This window comes from Centroberyx affinis, unplaced genomic scaffold (genome assembly GCF_046629955.1).
Source record: "Centroberyx affinis isolate AG114_WGS23_722 - 3 ecotype Tasmania unplaced genomic scaffold, CSIRO-AGI_Caff_v1 ptg000549l_1, whole genome shotgun sequence".
Classification (NCBI taxonomy): domain Eukaryota; kingdom Metazoa; phylum Chordata; class Actinopteri; order Beryciformes; family Berycidae; genus Centroberyx; species Centroberyx affinis.
The window spans coordinates 256,755-264,170 of NW_027279194.1; positions in this window are offsets into that span (position 1 = coordinate 256,755).

Here is a 7,416-nt window from a genome sequence, read left to right on the forward strand (position 1 = left end):
GTCTCCATTCACTCCTGATAATTTAATACAGGTTCGGGATGTAAACATCAACAGTTGCAGCTGTGCGGAGTGGACTCACAGGAACGTGTCAATCCCCATTAGTGCTCCTGCCTAACCAAGTGTGAAACTCTAATTGCACCCACCAGCTTGCAACCACTCAGGCCTCATTCACCACAGAGAGAGAGAGTGAAAGTGAACATGCATGTGTGTAAGAGAGATCATGTGTGTGTGTGTGTGTGACGCACCTGCACAAGCACATGCACATGTATGTCTTTCTGCATGCATGTATCCCCTGCATTCATTTGTCCAAATTACAACCAAACCCCAGTGTTCAGGCAGCCGTGAAGCGGGGGGGACACCGTTCCCTCTGCGGTCCCCTAATGAGGCACTCATCAGTCCCAAAATGAGACGAACATGCTCGCGACTGAGGATCCAGTAATGTCAACGTGCTTTGCTGCTGTGTTTCACTGGCCCTCTGGGAACAAACACCCAGACCGCAGTGACACTAATGGATAGGCATGGGCCTCCATTAGTCCCCAGAGATTTACCCCCATCACAGCAGAACAGCACAGCACCTCTATTCACAATTGCTGCTGTATCATCTCCATTCAAAGCAGGAACACGTGTTTCCAGAGCACATTTCAACCGGCGAGTCCCCTTAATGGCATGTTCCCGAATTATGTGTATCCTTATTTTGCATATGATAGAAATCGTTGCTAAAGGAGTAACACATTGCTGACAAGTGCTGTGATGCAGCACTTAGTGAAAACGTCGGGTCTTTCAATGCCATATGATAGAGAGCAAAGATGAATCACTGCTCGTTATTTCAGCTTTAACTACACTGACCCCAGCTGTTATTTGTAAGTTGAGGTCATTTTCACCATATAGCACATTTGAATACACTGAAAAGAAGTTCCTAATGCACAAATAAAGCGCAACCTTGGAGAGATGAACCAACACATTCACCTGTCTCATATTCAGATCTATTCCTCTGAGGGAATGATGTCATCACCCTAACTCACTCAGACAGATTCTTTCAATGTATGAGACACATTGTCCCGTCCATTGGCTGGGGGAGGTCACAACGCCACTGACAGACGCTTACAGAAGGAGCGCTGATCACTTCTCACAGAATAGTCTGCGTGTTTCTCCGGCCCACAGAGTGAAATAAGTGGCATTTTCCTTCCAACACCCAGGCCTTTCCCATAGCCCCCGGACCAGAGCTGCCCGCCACTGGTTTTAGGTCAGCGGTGTGACTGACTGGTGCTCTCACAATAACACCAGCCAACGTGTGTCATGATAATCCCTTAGTTATGCAAATCTCCCCGGCTAGTGCCGTTTGTGCTGAGGGTGAAAGTAAAGATGGCAGCATAATGTAGGTCACTATCTTGTCACTTTTCCTCCCAGTTGGTCAAAAAGAGCTTGAAATGTACAGTCAACAGTGCTGCAGTGGCAGTATGGCTGACAGATTCAGGGTCCAAGCAATGTCCCGACACTGGAGTGGGACGGGAATCATTATGTCCATGGTCAAACTACGGCTAAAGTGACCGCCAAAAGGCACACAAAGGGGGATATGCATACATAAAGTGGTATCACACTTTTGCCGCCTATTTGTGCATTAATGCAAAGAAGGCAAAGGGCAGGGGATAGGGGGATATTGTTGTCTTCTTGAGCAGATTAACAACAGTCTGCTTAGAGTGAATAAACATTGCTAGAAAGTGTGTCAGCCCTTTCAGAGAGCAGTAAGAACAAGGGCTGCAGACAATAAAGCAGAGGTCATTAGCATTGTATTAATTGGGCTATCTGAGCAGGGAGCGAAAGTGAGCGGCCGAGGCATGTGTGTTTGGGTGTGTGTAAGAGTGAGAGTGTCTGGGGAGGGCTTGGTAGAGGGAGGGGGGGGAGGGGGGGTAGTGCCCGATGAATGAAGCTCTGACCAAGGGGAGACAGAGGAGGGGGGGCAGGAGGGGGGATTGGGTGGGAATGTTTTTTCCAGTAAAGCAATTGTTTGGCTGTAGAATCTGAAATAAATGACATGAGATGCAATTTGCAAAATCTCTGGGGACGATCATAATCACATTCTGTCTGATGAAGGGAAACTAGACTAAACAAATTAATTGAGACTGGTCAGTCAAAACAAGATTGAGTTATGATATGAATATGATGGGAATTAAAAAAAATTGGGGGATCAAATCAGCTTAGGATGTGAGGGATTTTGTGCATGAAGAAAGCAATTTCATCAACACAGCACATAAAAACAACTGTCAAACAGACTGACACCAAAATAACTGGCAGGCTCTCTCTCTCTCTCTCTCTCTCTCTCTCTCTCTCTCTATCTATCTATCCATCTATCACTCTATCTATTTCATCATACAAATGTGCAACGTGAAGACAACAGAGCAAACAGGAGATACTGTCAAAGGCTGAAAATTGAGGATAAGTGAATGTTATTTCTATCAGCATCTTTTCAGCAGCAGACCAGCGTGAGTCAAGCATTGATTTGACAGCTGCGCACCGGAACAATATGGACAGTGCACCTGTTCTGAGGACCAGAAATCTGTGGCACGGAGACGCGGCGTTTAAAAGTCGATCACAGTGTATTTTAGAGACATTGCTCTGAAAATAGTCCACGCCAGGTCTTTTCATTCGTGAGTAAAATCTGCGTAGGGGACAGTGTTTTTACAGGCAACCTTACAGCATCCAACTCAATGTGACTGACTGTTTCTGTCTCTCCACAAACTCCTGCCAGTGAACTGCAGGCTCCACGCCATGTATTTATTATTAATATTATAATTCAGCTCACCTTATCTCTTCCCTCGGCGGAGCGCAGCACGAAGGGTGGTCCCTGTGTTTTCAGCGTCCCTGCGGCAGAGCGATACGTCTCCTCTGTTTATTTACGTGGAGTCCCGTTCAGCGCCGAGCCTCTTCCACTTGCCTCCTCTGCCTCACTGGTCCTTTCCTCTCCCACCAGTTCACCGACACACACACGCAGGCGGGGGCGCGCAGCAGTACTCCGGGCGCACGCCCATTGCGCGCACTGCAGCGCCGCTGCCGATGTATGGTGGGAACCATTCTAGCAAAATGTTATCCAACTAGACATGGTCATTTTAATTTAACCCCCTGTAGGCTCAGATCTCAGATCACAGATGGACAACAGCTGTATGAGTTTTAGGATAAGTCAAGCTAAAAAAGAATGTAATGCTCAGCATGCTCATTTCTGTTATATTGAATAAACAGCTGTGAGTGGCTTTTTTATTTATTGTTGGATTTATGCATCATGAAAATGTGAGAAGCAGAAATCATTTTAAATATCTGAATTATTTCTATGCGTTATAGGCCTGGTAATCTTGCTTTCTGTTTTTTTTTTTTTTTATTCATTATGCAACTACATACAAAAAGTAGCCTACAGTGTGACAGTCGAAATGGAAAAACACTTTAATAAATCAATAAATCATGATGGAATGAACTCAAACATCCCTCTTTTCACCTTTTAGAAAGTGAACTACTTTCCAGCTGTGCTGGACCTTGTAATGGCTTACTGCCAATTACATGGGCTGATGCACTCTACCATTTTGCCCTGAGAGAAGAATTGCACTAATAATCATAGATTTGCCTATGGGATCAAACAAGACCTCATGTGACTTTAAAAAAGGACATTTCCACTCAATTCAATCTGAAGGCAGCCAGGCATGGTCTCTTACACATGCATTATCTCAGGCTTAGCAGTGGAAGCCATCTGCAACCGTGGAACCAAACATGCGCTCTACTCCACGCTGAGAGCAAGTGACTCAGTTATTACTGGGATAAGCCTGGCAAGAAGGCAGCACTTCTCTTAATTTTTGTTTGAGCTGCCATCCACAAGCTGGCTGACTGAGGTTAGCCAGATTTAGGCTGTGGTGCAGATCTGGAGCAAGATGAAAGCTGACTTTCTTTCCCTCTCCACTTTTGACGTGTTATCACATCCATACGGACAGCAGAAGTTACAGATATGTTCATATATACAGTATACAGTCCTCATAAAAATCAAAAAGGTTATCCCTTGGGTCCAGAATTCCTTCACCCACAACAGTAATCCATTCAGTCCTCCTCTGTCCCATACAGCTTCTCATTATCTTTCTTTATTTTAATATTTTCTAACACATTTCTACTAAACTTGACAGTATGCAGTGGAGGGTGAAAAGTTGAGAGGGAGAAAGGGGGTGACATGCAGCCAAGGTCATTTCCTGGACCCAGTCCCACAGCTCCGGGAGCACCGTGGCGTCTAGAGTCTCATTATCAACCAGAGGGGACCATGGGAATCCTGCCCACATCTGCCTCGTGCCACACTGGGAAGTGTTGTAATTGTCCTCGCCTCTCATTTCAGACCGCCTCCAGATACGTCTGTGTACCTTTTGAATCTCATTAAAATATTCACTTAATTTCCTCCATGCATATTATCTGTAAAATACACTCAGGGATTTTCATAAGTTCAAGGATGGAGCAGCATGGAGACATAAACTAGGCCTATATAGCACTCATGTGGCAAAGTAAACACTGTCAGGGCTTCGCTGAAATGCAAAACATACGGAAAAAAACACTAGGGATGGGACAATATATTGAAATTCTATATATTGCAATATAAAAATGTGACAATAGGCTACGTATCGGGCAGAAAAATGAATCGCAATATTACCTACATTTTATTCTGCTGTAGTAATCAAATGAGTCGGCTTGACCATAACAATTTTGCACACTCTCCATGGAAATTATATTATTTGCAGTTTGTAATTACATTTTTTAATTGTTTACATTCTATCAAACCAATGCCATTGCATTTGTGGCTCAGAAATAAACATAATTTTGCAGTCATACTTTGTTGTCATTGAACTTTTATTTATTACATCGTATCACAGTTGTACTGAATCGTGAACCGCATATCGTGCATCAAGATAAGCATATCGTCCCATCCCTAGAAAATACGGTCTCTCCTTCAATGGTATCTCCAATTCTTGCACTTATTATTGCAGGAAAGTATACAGGAGGAGCTCCTTGCAGACCTTTCCTTGTTGAAATGCCAACCTTCACACATGGCATTGCTGCTGTGCAGGAGTTCACGGTCTCTCCCTTTGAAAGAATGCCTTCTGTATCACTCTATTGAAGTTCAGATGAGAGAGAGTCATCACATGGCCTGTTTTCTTCAATGATTCAGTGTTATTTTTCTATTTTATCAGAACAAACTGGCAGACAGATGCATGTACCACCAGCAAGCCAAGCATGAAATGACCTGGCTCCTATCTGAGGTGATGATTAACTAACCAGATTCCCCACAGACGACCGGGCTGAGCTCAAGTCCAAAATCACATCAAAACACAGCAGTGTAACGCAACGCCACTGCCATGATATATTCACATAATTGTAACATGACAGCTTTGACATTAAACTAAATGAGCGGTGGAGGACACAGGGAGTTTCAGCAATCTTGTGCTGATGCCTATAGGCAAGAGAGAGAGAGATGCAAAGAGCTCTATTCCAAAATGCTATATATCAATTTGTGGGGGAAAAAATCACCTGAAGTTCATTATTTAATATACAGTATCTCCTATGTTGTGGATCCGTTCTGTAAAAGTGTTATGATTTTGTTAACCAAGGACTTAAGTTACAGAACGTATTATCCTTTAAAAAGTAGCTGAATTTGTTCATTTTTGGGCTATTGATTTTTTTGTAAGATGTCATTTTTCTTAAATGGTAGTAATCATATTTTGGAATGAAACGCTTCATATCTCATCTCACTATCAGCCACTCACTGCAAAACCAATTAAGCACTAATGAGCAGGGATATTCGCTGCAGCTATATGTGAGGCGTAATTGAGTACCAGTCCCCCTAAGCATAAACAGTTCTTACATAACAGCTAAGACGGGAGAACACAGCACCTGTCAAAATCTACTCAAGATGCATTCTCAAAATGGACTGGAGAGGCATTAATATGCAAACTCAGGCTTGGCCAAAGGTGCAAAAGAAATCAAATTACTAATGTGATTATTGCTGGGGGACAGGTTCATGAGTCAATTCTGTTTACATCAGGGGAGGATGCATTTCCTCTCTCAGGCTACAGCATAATTGCATTATGACTTTTCTATATTGAGTGGGAACAGCCTTTACAGGCTGCTAACCATGTTAGCACACAGGGGGCAAAAGCATGACATGAATCCACTAAATACAGCACAGCGACTACATATAGAAGCACTCCTACTATGTCAACACTGAGTTTCAGTCAGTAGGTAATACATTGGACATAAACACTGTTCATGTGAATCCATGGCAAAATTAAAACTTTTTGCTAGCTTTCAAAGGGTTAAATATTTGATTTAACATGCATTTCTTTGGTTTTGATATACATTTTTTTATTTTATTTTTCTAACTAGTCAAATCGATTTGCAGGTGCTTTTGGTTATTGCTGGTTATTGTTGATGGTACAAATCAATTGGCAATTATACGTTTTTAATGATTGACAAATCACTCAGCACTGGCAGGCATCCCTCCTCCAGGTCTTAGTACACCACTCATTACTAAAGATCATACTGCATAAAATGTGGAGTCAATGAAAGAGTCCTAATTAAGTTTGTCTTGTCTGTTGACAAACACGAGTCCTGCCACTAGAACCGTAACCATGTTAATACGGCCTCATTCACTCTATTTCAATACTTCATGACCCTGAGAACCTGTTTGATGAAAGCAACATCCTGGTGATCAGTCAGTCTGAATGAAACAGCATGGTCATCTTCATTCCAACGTGAAGAGTATGAATTTGCACTGAACCAAACAATGTGAAGGAGTTGCCAAGGTGAAAACCCGCAAAATATATCTTGAAAGCCAATACTGAAAGTTAACATAGTTTCCACTAAAATCTTTCTGATGAAAGCCTTTATGAAACACCAAGTTTTGAACTTACTGAATTAGTAAAATATGGATTTGGAGGAAGAGTATCCCTTCTTATCTGGATTATCCCACCATCTCTCTCCCAATATGTTGGTGGATCATATACATCAGTATTGAAACAGGGAAGAGCAGCTTCCTCTTTGACTGAGTGATGAGTATACACTACAGTTTATTATGTTCTCTTACAGGTTTACTGCTACTGTTGTCCAGACAGTAATAGCTTTCAAGCAGAGAGCAGGGCTGTTGTCCATCCACCGCATAGCATAATACATAAGGGTTTTGTTGTTCTCCTTCATCTGGCATTCCTCTCTGTAAAGCCCAATATCTGAGTGAGCCAGGTCGGGATCTCATAAGGTCAGATGTTTTGCTGAGTGTGAGCTATGAAAAGATCAAACTGAATTCTTCAGATAAGATTTCAGGGTAAGATCATGTATGTGACACACAGGTTCTCTTCAAGAATAAAGGTAGAAATCTAATGTAATATTGAGTAATCTTCTATCAAT